Here is an 18,168-nt window from a genome sequence, read left to right on the forward strand (position 1 = left end):
AGCTCCTCTGACGAGGCTTGATCAGCTGCAGGTGTGAGTAATTCTCCTCCGCAGGTGTGGCCAGGCTCCTGGCTGACACACACACACACCTAGATACACAAACATGGAAACAGGAGACAACAGCACCAAAAACACACATGTCCATAACTTCTTACAGGCCCTGGGTCACCCAGACCCCGGTCCCATGACAATTCCTCAAAACTAAGTAGGCCTACACACCAGGGTTTGGACATGTGTGGACCCAAACTATACTTAAACTTTACCCTTTTTTGTGTGTCACCAAATACACTTTAATATCTTCTAGACAAGAATGTAGTGGCACAATCTTTAATCTCCTAAGACTCAAACTCCTCCGTGGCATTCATTTTTAGTTTCTCTTTGATATTTGGGCTGATTGGGACCTGATGAATGTAAAAACAAAGAATTACCAGGTTTATTTTTTTTTTTTTACCAAATTTTTGTTTCTGAGAGAAATGAGAGCCACATATGAGGATATTGGTCTAAAATTTCGATAGCACAGTGGCAGTATAACATCCTTGTAAGTGGATATCAGGCCCTTGTAGAGCAAAATGTAGTATTTTGGTCTAAACAACCCAAAATGTGATGTCCACATATGTGGACGCCAGGTCCTAGGAGGTTAAATATCTGCTCACTTTGTCAAAATGAACCTAATCATCTCTGATGAATTCAGTGATGTCTGCCAGCTCACCTTGCAAGTGGTCGAGCTTATACCGCCGACAACGCGGCACACAACTTGTAAACCACCTGGTGACTATCACCTCTGGAGTTATTTATTTATGTTAGTTTCAACTATTCCTGCAAAAGTAAGCACGTGTTACTGATAAAAAGTCCAATAGAAGCAAAGTCTAAACTTTGAAAACAAAAACCTGTCTGATTAAGATCTGATCTTTCGGGGGGGGTTTCAATAAGCAGTGTGACCCGTGTATATGCATCAGGGGTGGGTTTTGATTATCGATTTATCGATTAAAATCGATTCTCGCTTGGATAACGTGATATCGATTCTTTAAAATCCTGAATCGATTTTTAATATAAATTTATTTTGGCCAAAACGCCAGAATCTCAGGTTAAACCTCCCAAAATTTCAACAACCACCAAACAGCTAAAACAGTAAATGAGAGCAGGAACACGGATTCTGCACTAAGACGTAAACACAAAGCACGGAGCCGCCGACGCATCAGAATCAGTGAGATGTGACTTTCTCACCTGACTGCACGGACACGAGCTGAAAGCCGACAGCTCGCTGATTCTGATGTTTCGGCGGCTCCGCGCTTTGTGTTTACGCCCTTTTTGCGCTGATTCTGAAGCTGCAGGTTTGATCTCTCTCCAAACAACATTGAGTAAACCAGCAGCAAAAGAAGCTCCAAACTACGCTTCACATAAACATCGACATGAATTCCCTCTGATTGTTTTGCTGCCACCAGGATAAAATCACACTTCATGCACAGCTCTCTCTCTCTCTCTCTCTCTCTCTCTCTCTCTCTGTACTTCAAGAACAGTTTCCCATCTAAAAATCTGTTTTCTGCATTATTCGCTTGCTTGTTACGCACAAGTCTACCGTTCTTACAGCCTGTCGGCCGCTGTTTTTTTTTTTTTCTTTTACTTACTTATGAAAACAAAGCCTCGTTTCTGCCGTTCAATACTGAACAAATTTAAACTTTTTAAAATGATTCAGAATTGCAACATGCTCAGCTGTGTCTGTAATCAAACTTCTGTAACTTTGCTCTGCTTCACATCAGCAGCATCAGGTAATGTTCATATGTTCATTAATGGTTTTCTTTTGTTTTTGATGTACTGCAGAATATTTGTATAAAATCCCAGGCCAGGAAAACCTTCATGTTTTTCTGTTTGATCCTCAGCTACTTTGACACAAAGGCATCTGCTGTGACGCTCACACCTTTGATAAAGTCTCGCAAGTGTCAGATTTCTTTTTATAAATATAAAAATATAGAAATGTACTGATGCATGACCTGAATTATAATATTTCTGACTGTCTGAGGCAAAACTTCCCCGATTCACATTGAATCAAATTGAATCGAATTGATTCTAGACATGAGTGATGATGCCCTAATATGCATGTTTTTTTTTTTTTTTTTTTTGTTTTTTGTTTTGTCCCATTTGGATCTATAGCCATCAGAATTGTTGTCTTAAGGCCAAGAAAGATGCCAAGCGGATTTATTTTACCAAGTGGATCATCATGGCCTTGCCATATTGGTCCATTTGATTGACCTTTATTATAATCATGAATTTATTTTATTTTCAGTTGCTACAAACGGGACAGACATTACTGGGGGATAGGACAGGGAGAAAGAATGAAAGAAAGAGAGGGAGAGAAAGAAAACCAAAGGGGAGAAGAGACGGTGAGAAGGGGGGAAGAGAGAAAAAAAACAAACAAACAAACAAAAAAAAAAACACCTGGGTCACCTGTATGGAGAAAAAAAAACAGAAGAGAAAGCAAACAACAAAGAGCAACATAATAAGAAAAAAAAGCACCATCACAATAAACTAGCTAGCAGTAGATATCAATAGTTACTAAATAATAAACGATATTGTGCAGCACGCAAGATAGACAGCGCACAATGTGCTTTGAGGCAGCAGCCAAGAAAGCTGTAGTCCGCGTCTGTGAATACCCGTGTGTACACCTGTGTGCATACCTGTGTGGATCAGCATGCTTGCATTCCAAAGGTTTCTCCATGTAATGATCTGCTAGGGAGTGTGGGGGGCCACAGCCCCGTCCTCCAGGGTATGAAGCAGGTATGGACGAGATCAAAACTCCAGACATCCAGAGGCCCCCAGAACACAAGAGACCAAGGAAGACCCACAGAGGGGCAGCTGCGCCACTGTCCCAGAAAGAGCTGAGGAGAGTCCCAGATGAGGGCTCACTCAGTAGCCGCGGAGCAGAAGCCAGGGGGAGTTGCAGTGACGTGCCCGTGAGCTCCGCCGGCAGCCAGCTGTGCCTGAGTGACCGAGCCCCAGGCCGAGAGGCCGGGGGTACCCCACCTCCGAAGTGGCCCGAGCGAGCCCCAGGCTCCAGGCCCCAATAAGCGGCCGCCAAGGAGTGAGCCGGTGTGTACCCGGACGCCCACCCCCAGACACAAAGAACCACCAACGCACCGACACCTGAGGGAGTCCGCCACTGGCAGGGGAAGTGGTGGTGGGTGGAGATAGGCCTCCAAACCTTGGAGGGCCTGAGATGTCCCTAGAGAGGTGGCGTCTGATACCCAACCTGACATATAGACACAGACATACAGGCACACACAGACACAAACATCCATTCCCCCCCTCATGCTCTCATATGCACTCACTCCACACTCAACCGACATGGAGACAGACATAAAGAGATGCTGTATACACGATCACACTCCCCAAGCATACTCTACGAACCGGGTCTAGGTACCCTTGCCCCTGGAGGGGGGAATTGCACCCAGACCAAGGTGGTGTTACCCTTTTCCCAGCGGTGGGGAGAGGCAGACCGCCCCGACTCCGCAGCAGCAGGGAGGCCCCACACTCCAGACCGCAGCCGGACGGCCAACTCCTCCTAGCACCCCCGCTCCAGCAGGCCGCAGGGAACGGGGGTGAGAGAAGACTCCAAACCTCCCTCCACCCGCTCATTGTAGTGTTGATGCATGTGTGTTCTAAGGTGCATTTAAAACCCAGGAGGGCATGGAGCTACCTGCCAGAGAGCAGCAGGTAAGCACATAGTCCCTCCTGATAGCCCTCAATGTCTACGTGTATTCAAAATTGAGAGGTGGGCAACGATGCCAGGGGTGAGGTGTACACCCTGATAGTAATTTGGACTCCGTGTATCGTGCCCACCCCCAAGATCCTATATGTATGTGTAATGAGAGTGTGAGTAATGTGAATGTCTAAGTTGTGGGATAAAATTGAGGCAGAGGCAGCCAGAAGGGGACAGAGGGGGGGATTGCCTCCTCTGCACCCTGGTGACATACCCCTACTCCAAGGCCCTGCATGTGTTCGTGGTTGTGGTGGAGCGGGAAGAGGGAGGCAGCTGGAAATGGGGAGGGAAGGAAGGGAGGGTCAGGTGACCCCTCCCTGGGGCCAGCTCCCCCGCTGACCCCAGTAGGCACTCCCATACTCCGCGACCCGCCAGGGAAAGGGGGCCCAGGCCCATCCAGACCGGGGCCCAGCGCAGCAGCGCCCCCCGGCCCCACAGAGCCCGGGACAGTCCACCCAACCCCACCACAGAGAAAACTGCACCCACCCCCCCATCCACTCATCTTCCAGACTACATGAGACAATAGACGCCCAGGCTGAGATCTTCCTCCACCTCTCCTGTATCTCCCCCTCCTGCAGAGAGTTCCTGAGGAGAGGAAAGCTCCTGCAAGGTGTGACAATCTCCCCCACCAGTTGAAGAGCCCCCCAGGTAGCTCGACACACCGGCAGCATCACGCGCCAGGGATGGGCCCCCATGCACCCACCCGCCCACAACCCCGGCAACACACAAACCAGGACCCAAGGCCCGAGGCCCGACCAGGGCCCCAATCCAGAGACGGAGCGCCCCCAGAACCTCACGCCCATAGATAATTTCTATATTGGTTAGAATTAAGATTATTTTTATTTTTCCAGTTCATGAGGACAGTTTTCTTGGCTATGCATAGGGCAGTGAAAACCATATGGGCGATATTCTTTTCTGAAGTGACATTATCTAAGCTGCCCAACAAACACACCAAGGGGGAAGTTGGAATGTTACATTTCAGACACTTTGATAAGTCTTCACATACCTCGCGCCAAAACTTCTGCACTGGTGGACAGAACCAAAGAGCGTGAATGTAATTGTCTGGTGTATTGCCTTGACAGTGTGAGCAGTTGTTGGAAGATGTAAAGCCCATCTTGAACATCCGATGACCTGTATAGTGCACTCTATGTAGTATTTTGTATTGTATTAATTGCAGACTGGGATTTTTAATCAATTTAAAGGTTTTTAAGCATACCTGAGACCAGAAGTTTTGGTCTAAACTGACTGATAAATCTGCTTCCCACTTTGCAATAGGTAGGGATATTGATTCATCTAATTTAGAAAGTGTTCTGTATATTTTAGATAATAAATTGGGGGATTTAAGAGTAAGGAAATGTGCCGCACTTGGTGGTGTTTGTAATTCAACTTGACTGAGGTTAAATTTCTTTTTTATTATGGATTTAATTTGTTGATATTCTAAAAATCTTTTCTTGTTGATCCCATATTGTGCAACTAGTCTGTCAAATGGGATAAATTCTGTTCCCTCTAATATATGTTCTAAGTATTTAATTCCTTTACAACTCCATTCTGGGAAATTAATCATATTATTGTTTTGTAATATGTCAGGGTTATTCCAGATACAGTGGGGCAAAAAAGTATTTAGTCAGCCACCGACTGTGCAAGTTCCCCCACTTAAAATGATGACAGAGGTCAGTAATTTGCACCAGAGGTACACTTCAACTGTGAGAGACAGAATGTGAAAAAGAAATCTATGAATTCACATGGTAGGATTTGTAAAGAATCTATTCGTAGATCAGGGTGGATAATAAGTATTTGGTCAATAACAACAATACAGCTCAATACTCAACACCCTGAACACGGCTGATCTCGTCTGATCTCGGAAGCCAAGCTGGGTCGGGACTGGTCAGTACTTGGATGGGAGACTGCCTGGGAATACCAGGTGCCGTAAGCTTTTGCATTTCAACACACAAATGACAGTTTAAATATTGAAACGGATCTGAGGCACTCTTTAAGCTCATTTTCGAATAGGATGGTTAGTGAGTCTCGCGCAAAGAGCTCTTCCACTCATGTAGTAATGTCAAATTCTTCAAGCGTTACATCAATATCACTGTACATGCACAGAGCACCTGTAGATGTTTTTGTGCAAACACTCACAATTGTTTATGACGTGAATATTGCAGCATTAAGTATGCATTATAACTGTGCTGTCATGTGCAGCTGTTAAAAATAAAAGTAGAAACTAATCAATATCCTTCAGTCTAAATTGTTTTTTAAATCCCAATAAATGGGTTACAGTATCTACATGAACCCCGTTGTCGAGGAAGCCTCTCACTTACGGCCATACCAGCCTGTTCTCATCTGATCTCTGAAGCTAAGCAGGGGCGGTCCTGCATAGTCGCGTCACCTTCACCTTGCTCCATGTTAGAAACTCCATGATATCGTGTTCCCTGCTCAGGGTAGCACTCTGATGCGCATTTATTCAGTGTTCTTCGGGGCCGCAGTCGGCAGCCAATAAGAGTTAAAACTCGTTGCACAAGAGTGTCAGGTTGACACTGTGCCCGCTGCACGCTACAAGGTTAACAAGTTCCTCACTACTGAGCCCAGACGGACTAGCCGTAGACATTCTCTACATTTACAGAATAAATAAGTTTGTGTATTTCCTAAATATTTCGTTCTTGTTGTTCTTTTGTTTTGTTTTGCACAAAAGCGAAATGCAATCAGGAGCGTTGTCATGAAGCTTTTCCTCAAGCTGCCTCCACTGAGTGAGCAGCGGCGCCCTCTGCAGTTTGTGTGTGGAAGTGCAAAAGCTTACAGCACCTAGTATTCCCAGGCGGTCTCCCATCCAAGTACTGACCAGGCCCGACCCTGTTTAGCTTCTGAGATCAGACGAGATCGGGCGTGTTCAGGGTGGTATGGCCGCAAGCGTAAGGTCAGCTCAGAAACAGCGTTTTTATACATGCTGTAATGACACATACACGCTTACGTTTTTGTTTTCTATATTTAAGTTAAAATGTCCAAACGCACTTCCACACACAAACTGCAGAGGGAACTTCTGCTCCTGCTTGTGCTTAGAGGCATGAGAAGTTAACATTTATGGGTGATAAAATCCTTTTTCTATATTTTTAACATGAGAATATCAGTTTTCCATCTTGTATTCCAGAGTAATCGGACAAAAGACAAACGTAGAACAAGGAAAAAAGAGGCCAAGTGTCTCACCTATAAAACAAAATTACTGTTTTCTGAATAGTCTCACACAGATAAACATTTGCAGGGAATACCTTTTCCTTCAAAACAAACGTCACAGACTGTGTTTTTCTTTACTGATTGTATTTGAGTAGAAACTCAGATCAAAATGGCATCAGTGCTCATAAAATGATTTAACTGTAAAAGTAGGTGTAGTGGATCACTTTGCATAGATCTAGATAAAAGTGCAGTAAGCAAAGACTACAGTGGTCATTGAGCAGCTGTTCCTATAATGTGAATCTGGGATAAAGGCACAGATTATTTGTTTGCCTTTGTTTCCTGGTTCTTTCTTTCTTATCCAAATGGAAAAAGAGAGCATAAAAGTACTGTTTACAAGCAGCTTATCTATCTCATTGTGCCCACTATCATAAAATCTTGGTTGACTGAGCACTGAGCCATCTACCACTCGAAATTGAACCTGTGTGGGACAACAACAAAGTCCAGTATACTAAGTTTCAGTAATGTGCAGTTTTTTCTGTGGAAGATGTAAATCTAAATAGATGTCCTATTGTATACATAATATACCACTGAACTTTATGAAACAACTTCTAAAAGCAAATTTCGATTTATTTTAGATTTTCTCAAATCCAAACAGTGCTAAAAGCATACACACAGTCAAATATTTTTCATACGAGGTGCTGAAGGTTCTGCAATGTTCTGTCAGTGCACCCCAGGGCAGCTGTGGCTACAATGTAGCTGCCATTACCAGTGTGTGAATGTGTGTCTGAATGTGTGAATGACTGAATGTAGTGTAAAGCTCTTTGGGGTCCTTGGGGACTAAGTAAAGCGCTGTACAAATACAGGCCATTTACTGTGCGTGTGTTTATGCTCAAGTGTATGAATAAATTAGTCAGTTTTAAACAGTTGCAATTTAAACAGTAGAAGAGTGGCACTATATTTATATATTTATAAAGAATTTCAAACAACAATTAATTGATGCTCAAAGCAGGTTTATTTAATTAATATCCAGATTTCCAATTAGTTCCCAATTCATTCAGCAGCAAATCACATCACCAGTCACTTCAAGGCTGTATGTATTATTGTAAGGTAGACCCTACAATAATACATACAGAGAACCCAACAATCATATGACCCCCTATGAGCAAGCACTTTGGCGACAGTGGGAAGGAAAAACTCCCTTTTTACAGGAAGAAACCTCCGGCAGAACCAGGCTCAGGTCGGGGCGGCCATCTGCTGCGACCGGTTGGGGTGAGAGACGGAAGACGTTTGTTGTAGGTCTGATTGAAGGACTGATGTGATGGTAAGTTGTCTGCTGCTCCGCTTTGAATATTGAGAGATTAGTTGATGGATTTCAAGCCAAATTGTGCCCAAGTTTAAGACCACATTCATTGGTTGTTTTTGTTGATGTTATTGTTTTGGGCTTTTTTTCCACAAGAATTTCTAGCTCCCCTAAAATTCTGGCCACCCAAACGATGATTGCTGCTGAGAGAGCACAAGGTTTTCTCCCCCTGTACTATTCATGTCCGTGCAGGGGGTTCTCCTTGAGAGGCCAGGGTCGAAAAAGGGATGCTTCAGAACCTCCGAGGGTGTTATGCGCTGATTTGCATCCAAGGCCAACATTTCTTTGATTAGCCTGACAAATAATGTTTGGCCATTTTCCGGTCCTCGCCTAACTTTCAGCAGTTGTTCGAGGTCATCCAGACACTTAAGTTTTATCGATCGAGTTTCCTTGGATCGATAATCTGTCTCGTATTGAAATTGTTCTGGGGTCTTAAATGTCCAGCGCTGTTCGTTGTGGTTATCCTCGATGAAATAGCTGTCAGTGTACAAGCCAGACTCTAGGAGATGATCTGGTAGCTGACCCTGAGTTTCAATTATGAATTTCAAAACGTCATAATCGTCTTCCCCAGGATAGAGAGGCACCCCTGTAGCAAGCTCCACAGCTACCAGCCCCAGAGACCACATGTCAATTGCTTCATCATATGGAGTGCCAAGCATAATCTCAGGTGCACAATAACCAATTGTCCCCACACAGTCACCAGGAATCACTGCAGAGGTGTTACATGCGATGCCAAAGTCTATAAGTTTGACTCTGACTTGAGACTCACTGCGGTTCACAACCATGATGTTGACAGGTTTGAGGTCAGCATGCACTATTCCCACAGAACCCAGGTGGAACAGAGCATTTGCGAGCTGATGCAAAATTGGCCTGATTTCTCTCATTGGGAGACCTTGGTTATTCCGGTCCCCTATGTAGTCTGACAGGCTTTGGTCGAGGAGTTCGAAATTCAAGCAAATGCGCTCTCCATCGAGGAAATAGCCGTTCCATTCGACAATGTTGCACCTGTCTGGATCCAAGCGTCGTAGCTGCTCCAGGATGAAAATTTCCAGTTTTGCCTGGAGCAGAATTTCAGGGTCGCTCTTGTTGACTTTAATAGCAACCGTTTGGTTATTTTTTATATCGCGACATTTCGTTACAACACCAAAGCTTCCTTCTCCAAGGAAAGCCTCCACCATGTGGTGATCTCCCAAAATGGTCCCTTTAGATATTCCAAGCCCATCTGAGCCGAAGGATGGGTTGGCTGACATGGTGTAATGTGTCTGTTTGCGCTGTGGATTGGTGAGAAACAAAACTGAACTTGTTTTGGTTTCTCTCGTAAATTGCTCTCAAAACTTCTCGAAAGGGTTTTAGTTGCTGCAGGTCAACGTCCGTTAAGCATAAAGTTACAGGTGAGCGCTCCTATTTATGGGTTTTGGGATCAAAGCAAAGTTATGACGTCAGAAAGGATCAAAGAAAAGTTACCGCGTCACAAGCGATCGAAGCGATTCTAATATGTGCGCATGCGCACATATGAGAAGCGATCGAAGGGATTCTAATATGTGCGCATGCGCACACGTGCTTGTTTGTGTAATATTGTTCACACTAAACTTGACCCTAATCAATTTAATATGAGTCAATCAAAGAAAATGTTAGTTTTGAAAATTTTTAAAATGACATAACTGACAGTTAAAACCTTTTTTGTTCATGTATTTGTATTTGTATTGTCTGCGGGGTTTTTTTGCATACCATGTCAAGCTTTTCTGTATATAGTCATGTCGTAGATTTCGGAGCAAACAAGAAATTGAAATGGATTTTAATATTGCAGTGCTTGGATTTCGGATTTGGTGCTTAAAACGTCTTGAAACTGTAACCGTATTTCATTCACCACAAATAACTATCTGATTGAATAGTTTTCTTATCAGATAGAGAAATAAAACGAGTCACAAAGTCTAAAAGCAACATTTCTCTGCCTGGGCTGTACCTCTGCACGTTAGTCTGTTTCAATGTGTGACCCCTCACACAGTGCGCTAATGCGCCTGGAGGCCGTTTTAATCAGTGTTTGCTGGAAAACGAAAAATACAAGAAGGATTTGTACGTTTTCACAACGGGGGAGTTTGCGTAAGTACTAGTAAATAATTTTCTCGAGTGTGTACGTTACAGATGTTATTTGTTTAAAATTGGTATTATTATTTTGCTAGCTAGCAAACTCGCGGGATAAAGGATTGAAGTGCACTCAGTGCGATACAATACGGTGGCGCTATTCTAACAGTTAGTTATTGCAGGGTAACTTGTAGAATATGCTGTGAATTGAACCAAGATTACACAGCAGTAGCAGTAATACGAGTTACTTCCCTCAAGTGAAAGCGTTAAACGTTAGCCCGATGCTTAACTAGCCAACGTCAGGCTTTCTGATTGAAGGCTAAAAGCGACGTTGTCACCAAGTAAACAGAATATTGATGATATTTTTGTGTATCGCTGCAGCCTTTTCAAGTATTAACCTGGTGTCTTTGGGAACAGCTTAGGGGGAAATGTATGGAACGCCAGGACTGCCATAATGAATTAATTAAATACACCATTAAATAATTAATTAAATGTGCCAATAATTAATTAAAATTGGAATTAATTAATTAAATAAATAGTTATGACACATGTAATTAATTAATTATTGACACATTTAATTAATTATTTAATGATATATTTATTTATTTCATTTTGGCAGTCCTGGCGCCTGGCTCTAGTCATGAAATAATTTTATCTGTCAGCCTCACCCATCAAACTCAGGGGGCGGGGTTAACGCTGCCCATGCAGCTTCTCTAACATTTGATTGGTTGCCGTGCAAAGTAAGTCAAAACAGGTAGATCCTAGATAATCGATTGCTTGTGTAGACTTGGGGCAGCCAGTTATCCCAGAATGCAGATCAAATCACAGGCAGCAATGGTGGTGGTGTAGTTTTAAAATACCCCGTTTTTCTGTCACCAGCTACACTTTTAACAGTGTTTTAGCCGCGAATGTCGCGACGTATGTCTGGTCAGGTTGTCAACATAGAACATGTTTGCAAAAGTGCTCAGATGTTTTCAGAGATTTCACTAGCTCTGCTAACAATTAGCATGCAGAGTGCACCGAGGGGGTACGTTAACCGGTTTGTTTACATATTCCACTCTCCGTGTTCCACATGTTGCATTTGCAGATTCTCATTTTCACCGAACGATCGTCTCTTTCCGCCTGGTCTTGTGTCTCTGTGCTTCTGTAACATAAAGAACGAGCTGACATTTTTCTCACAAAACCAGCGATCAGCTTAACAGACCCTCAGTTTACCTGCATGCATCCTCCTCCTCATCTGTCAGCTGTTTAACACCTGCTGCTAATTCAAGAAACACGCCTAGTTACCTGGTGATAGTCACAGTTTAACTGGGCAGCCGGTGCTCGATATAAAGCAATGTCAGCGCATTTTTCTGCACAAGATAAGTAAATATAGTATTTTCCCCGAGCGCAGAGCTGCTGGAGCTTGTTTCCTTACAGAGCACTTTATAGGCGAGCCAGCTTTATCAGCGGCTGATGTCCAATCACCGGCACACAGCTTTGAAACCTCAGCTGAGTTTTAGCTCTCAGTGGTTAAACGCTGGACTTCATTCACTCAGGTTCTGTCTGTCGGGTCACGTTTACTTCGCTGTTTTATTTACAACTGAGCAAATCGGTTTGGCTGAGGTTAAAGTTACGTTTCATAACTGCATAGTTTCACAGACGTTTAATGGTTCACTGGCACATGTGTTAGACTGAACTATCATCTAAATATCATCTGTTTTTTAATAGTTATTCAACTGTATTCTAAGCACCAGCTGTCTGTTAGAATGTGATTTTTTTTCTCTCTCTGTTGGCAGAGGTATAAAAATGCGCAGGAAAATCTGACGTGCATGGCGAACTTCACCGACGATATTTAGGGAGGAATAAACACACATCAAACATAAATGAACCATTTGTCTGTCTCCATAATTGAGAGAATTTTCTCTTCTTATGTCAACACTCTCTCTCTCTCTCTCTCTCTCTTTTTTTTTTTTTTTTTTTGCTTTTTCGGTCATGTTATGTTTACCTGTCAAAGGCTTGTTACAAACTATGAAACACATTGTGCAGACTTCTGGATGTTAGAAGAAAACTAATACTGCTCATGAATGAGACTAAAGGCAGGAAGGTGTCCTTTAAAACTAAACATGTTAATAGGACCTCCCTGTTTATATCATAGTTTATGATATAGCACGTGTATTTCAGTAATAGCCTGCTGAGGCCACTATACGTGCTGGCCTCATATCAAATGTGAAGGCAGACTGAGTCTATGTTTGACGTTTTTTATATCTAATCTTCCTTTTCAAACATTTAAACAGCAGCGAGTCTGCAGCTGAGGGAATACAAATTCAAATTGTCGGAACAGGTTTGCTCGTTTCTTGGATTCATTTGGTGATTTATTAAATGTATAACTGTTATTCTAATCTGCTGCTGAGTCTCTTACACTTTTCTTTCTGCTGTATATTTTCACGTCTCTGGAATAGTTGGCAGTTAGATAGTCAGCTGGGACACTTTGTGTTAACTCATGGAGCTGAGGATATCGTGGATATGCTGACCTCGCTGCGTGGTGTACAGAGCGAGGTCAGCATGATTAATATTCACAATAAAAATATTAGCCGAACATCATGAAGTCTGTATGTGTTTCATAGTGTCGAACAACCTTTGTACAGTTAAAGCCAGCAGTTACTACATGACAGAAACACCAACGTTATCTCTTTTATGTGTTTATACACAGGTCACGCTGATTACTGAACAAAAACCCAAAGATCAGATGTTAAACAGATTTATTTGCTCTCTCTCCTCCTTAAACATGTTTTTAATGTTAGTTATAATTCAGAATTGGCGACTGAAACACGTAGGACACATAAGAACATCAGGAAATAAAACACAGATAAATATAACCTCAGTAAAAGAAGTCAGCGGGGGTTACTACAGCTGTGTACCGGGGCCTGCGCTTTGACTCGATCAGCGTTAACCCCGCCCCCTGAGTTTGATGGGTGAGGCTGACAGATAAAATTATTTCATGATGAGAGCCAGGCGCCAAGACTGCCAAAATGAAATAAATAAATATATCATTAAATAATTAATTAAATGTGTCAATAATTAATTAAATGTGTCAATAATTAATTAAAATGTGAAATATATAAATAATTAATTAAATGTGTCAATAATTAATTAATTAAATGTGTCGATAATTAATTAAAATGTGAAATACATAAATAATTAATTAAATGTGTCAATAATTAATTAATTACATGTGTCATAAATATTTATTTAATTAATTAATTCCAATTTTAATTAATTATTGCCAAATTTAATTAATTATTTAATGGTGTATTTAATTAATTCATTATGGCAGTCCTGGCGTTCCATTGAAATGACGGTAATATGACTGAACTGTATGGGAATAAAGAATAGGCACTTTTTTGTGCTACCGAAGTTTCCTCGCTTTCATTCAAAATCTGTTTATCATTAAACAATTGAAACATAATGGCTTCAAGCTGACATTGAGGTCTGTGGGGCACTATCAGCCACTGAGACAGTGGACAAGTGACTATTTCACACTTTAAGGCTGCCTGTTTATTTAAGGGAGATGAACAGTACATTATAACTGTACATAATAATATCAATGATGATAGATTAAATAAATGGGCTTTTGAAAGACGCTTGTGCATTTTTAAAGTCTAAAGTGTTGAATTGATCTGAGTATGTCATCTGTTCAAAGCCTCTCCCAGTCAGTGCTGTTCTCTATGCCTGTCTTACTCTAAATGATGTTATTAGCACAAACACTTTAAAGGTGATAATTAGGTCTACAACAATAACACAGACTGCAATGTAGTTAAGCGTCTTACAGTTAGTTTTGAATGAATGAACTTAAAAAACAACACAAGCAAAGATCTGTCTCCACCTGTTTTTTGTGTCACATAAGAAAGAAGCATCAATATCTGATGAGAAGACTTATTAATTTGGCCTTTCACGTGGTCTTACTCAGGTGATGCGAAGTGAAATATGCATCCTTTTTATGGTAATGTGCTGGAAAATGTTGAAAATGGACATTAAACGTGCTCACAAAGTGCTTGAATTTGACCCTGAAAGGTGTATGAAGCCAGAAAAAGTCACACTTGGAGTAAAAACCTCTCATAGCAAGTTAATCATATTCAATTGATTTGATGCTTTCAGCACAAAATTTAGCCACACAGTCAGGACAGCGTCTGATTTACCTTCATCGGTAAACGTGTTTATGCAGTACATAGTAACAGTGTGGCTGAGTCCTCTGGTTCAAATCAGTTCCAGTACATTTGGAGATGTAAGTCTTAACCTTTCACATGCATCGGGAAGGAAAAAACATTTAATCTTCACAGTACTGCCGAAGTGCAGCGATACATTGTGAAGTGCACATTTCCATTTCTCATACAGTACCGAGCAAAAGTCTTGAACCACCCCCTTATTTTTTCGTGTTTTGCCAGGTCAGTCTGTGTTAACGGTGTTATTAACTGCATTCTTCAACTAAAGAAGTGAGAACAAATTATGTGGGCTTTTGTTTTTTTGCAATAGGATGCAAGTAAATGTGTACAGATACAATTTAAAATTGGTTCTTTGTTAAGTTTTCTGGTCCTTTCCGTGACTTAGGTGTCTGTTTATGTTTGAATGTTTCAGAGATTAGTGTGAAGGGTCTTAACAGACAAAAAGTGGTCAAATACAAGCCCTGGATTAAAAATCAGAAACACTTTAAAAAGCCTGGAGAGCTATTCCTTAATACCACTTTAAAGATTACAGGGAAGTCCGGATCCCTGGAAGCAAATGAGGGATGGCTCAAGACTTTTGCACAGTGCTGTACATGTCATGTTCCCTGTTTTATAGCTCAGCTCAAACTGACACGTTCTCACTAACTGCTTCTCATTTTCTCCACAGTAAACTTTGACCACTTCCAGATACTGCGGGCCATCGGGAAAGGAAGCTTTGGAAAGGTGATGCAGCCTCCATTTTTCACGCGACTTGTATATTGTTTGCCCTTAATTACCCACCACGGTCGTCATCTCTAAAGAATCAGTGCAAGCGAAGCGAAATGTGCTGGGATTACACTTCAGTTCTCGTGTGCTGCTGTTATTTAATAACAGTTATAAATGCAGCTTATGTAATTATTTCTATAAAGTCAGTTAGAGGAGAGCCGATTTCTATTTCATCTCACTCAATCTAGGTGGGAATTTTGACCCCACGTCTCAATTTAATTACACAGCACATTGAATGTCTGGATGAGACTTCAGTAATGAATTCAGGACTGTGTGTGTGTGTGTGAGATACACAATTGGGGCTGCAGAGACTGGAATAGTTTACCTTCATTTTAAATATCGCTGCCCTGTGCACATTGTCGGCTTTAAAATTCAAACTTAAAGAGTTTGTAAGTAAACTGGCTGAGATGAGACAGACGATGCACCGGGTCCTCGTCTGAGTGCTGGCTTTCAGTTGTGCTGTCTCTCTTGCCCAGCCATGCACACACAGACACTGTGCTACACTTACACAGTGAAACAGATGCTCACAGAGACGTCCAGATACATTTTGTCCTCGCTGGAGGTCATCTTGTGTTTTTTGGCCCACTGTGGCCTCACACCGAGCTCCTGCTGTTTTTTGAACACTTTAACAGCTAACAACTTTTAGCTTCCTGTTGAACACACAGTGGGGGGGTGCAGGAGGTAATAAATCAAGTTTGATTATCCTAATTTATAGCTGTCTTTATGTTAAGGATTAAAATAAAATTCACAAGAGGAAGGTGTTGGTGTGTGTGGTTGGGAAGAGAAGGGCGAAGCTAGAATGAAGCACAAACAGAGGGAGGTGTTTGCCTCTCGCTGTAGCGCTGTGAAACACGATCTGTAGATTGCAGCTTGTGTAGGTGCTCCAAGAAAATGGGTTCATTGGCATGCAGCACTGTAGATGTGCACGTATGCACTCGCGAAAGAGAGAGGATGCTTGTGTTGCTGAGTTCGTTCTTGCACAGCGGGGAGATGTGAGGTAGGTTGGGGCTACCTCATAACTCCCCGCTGTGAGGCTGCCAGATGGGAAGAAGAGGAAACCGCCTCGTTGTCCTGAAACGCTCATTTTCCTCTGCTCACTTTTCATCTTTACAATCTCAGCACTTGGGTGTGTATCTTCTTGCAGTGGGCCTCTCAGTTTCATTCTTATTCATAAGCTCCTCTTTGTGTTATTCAGTTTGTACCTGAAAAGTCTAATTTATGCCTGAGTACACAAGTACAAATAAAAGGGGTACCACGTACTTTAATGGGTCAGCTTGGGTCCAGACCTGAATTAGAGATAATGTTGGGCTGTTTTAGGTCTGAGCCACTAACCTGACGAAAACGCAACACAACTGCTGGTAAGTGCGTGTTGTTTAAAACAGATAGTTGGAGAGGCAGGTCAGTGCTTTTAAAGGTTTATCAGGTGTCAAATCATTTTATAGATGAGAAATGTAGGACTGTGCAAAAGTTTGAGCCACACCTTAATTCTAACATATAACTTGCTGGGTAATGGGAAACGGGTGCAACAGTTTACATTTGAAAAGTTTACATGAAAATACAATATAAAAGGCAAAAACAGAGTTGATATAATGAGGTAATGAGCTTGAGCATCTTTATCTTCAGCACGCCCTGAACTCTCTTTGGCACATTTCTTTGGAATTCCTTTGAGTAGTCTTCAGGAATAGTTCTCCGAGCTTCTTTAAGGACATTCAGAGCTCTTCTTTCGATATCAGCTGCCGTTTTGTTCCATTCTCTGCCGAGATGATCCCACACGGCTCAGGTCAGTCCATGAATGATGGTGTTTCGATGTGTTTAGTAAGCTGCTGCCGATCAGACGCTTTCCAGATGGTATTGCATGGTGCATCAAAGTCTGGTGGTACTTTTCATAATTCCATCAATTTTGACGAAATCCCCAACACCCTGGCTGAAATGCAGACCCAAACTATGGCAGAGCTGTACAGTAGTTTACAGGTGGTTGTAGACATATTACCACAATTTGAACCAGAACTGTCAAATTTTGGTTCATCACTCCATCAGACCTGCTGCTACTGATTTTCAGTCCAGTTCTTGTGTAATTTGGCATCCCTCAGCCTTTTCTCCCTGTTCCCTTCCTTAATAATGGCTTCTTGACAGCCACCCTTCACTGACACCATGAGATGAGGCTTTGGTGAACACTAGATGGATCAACTGAAGGACCAAGTGCATCTTTCAGGTCCTGTGTCAGGTGTTTGCTGAATTTTTTTGACATGACTTTCAGGTACTGTTCCTCCACTGTCAACACGTTCTCACTCCCAACTCGTCAAACGTGTGACGCATGGTCAGGCTCCCTCTGCTTCACTTATGGACGTGCAGGGTACCCCTCTCGCGTCGGGAATTGACGTGAAGGGTCCTCCGATTGAAGAGATTGCTGCGGAAGTGCCTGTTGTCGGTATATTTAGACATTTTCCAAATCACATTGTAGTGACGTATACTGAACACAATAAATTATATAATGTAAACAACTACCTGAGAAACAGGTAGAACGATACTTTTGTATCGTTTATTGCATTTATGGAGGGAGTGCTAGCTACTGGGTGACTTTATTCACCCGCTCGGCTGTTATCAGTCCATACAATGGGCGTTATCAGCACAAATCAGTCCCATAGATATGGGCCATCTCCTGCTAGATTGTTCAGAAGGTTGTTCTCATCCATCCAGATGGAGGATCACTAACAGGAGCGTGGAAGACTCCAGAATCCACTCTGGCTGCAATCCGGTGGATATGCAGTGTTTACAGGTAAGACCATTTAAACGGACAGCATTTATAGAATGACTATTAAAAGTCAGCGAGTGTCAGTAAT

At 42.3% G+C, this 18,168-nt stretch overlaps 1 protein-coding gene and 1 non-coding gene across 2 annotated transcripts in view; both read right to left on the reverse strand.

Annotated features, from left to right (window-relative positions):
- The window catches only part of LOC112432493 (NACHT, LRR and PYD domains-containing protein 12-like), a 773,783-nt gene that overhangs the window by 358,761 nt on the left and 396,854 nt on the right, over window positions 1-18,168 (reverse strand). The gene's annotated exons all lie outside the window — the stretch shown is intronic.
- LOC143417915 (5S ribosomal RNA) lies at window positions 6,542-6,660 on the reverse strand. The gene has a single exon (XR_013098063.1). It is a non-coding gene; the product is annotated as a 5S ribosomal RNA (ribosomal RNA).

Source organism: Maylandia zebra, linkage group LG3 (assembly GCF_041146795.1).
Source record: "Maylandia zebra isolate NMK-2024a linkage group LG3, Mzebra_GT3a, whole genome shotgun sequence".
Taxonomy (NCBI): domain Eukaryota; kingdom Metazoa; phylum Chordata; class Actinopteri; order Cichliformes; family Cichlidae; genus Maylandia; species Maylandia zebra.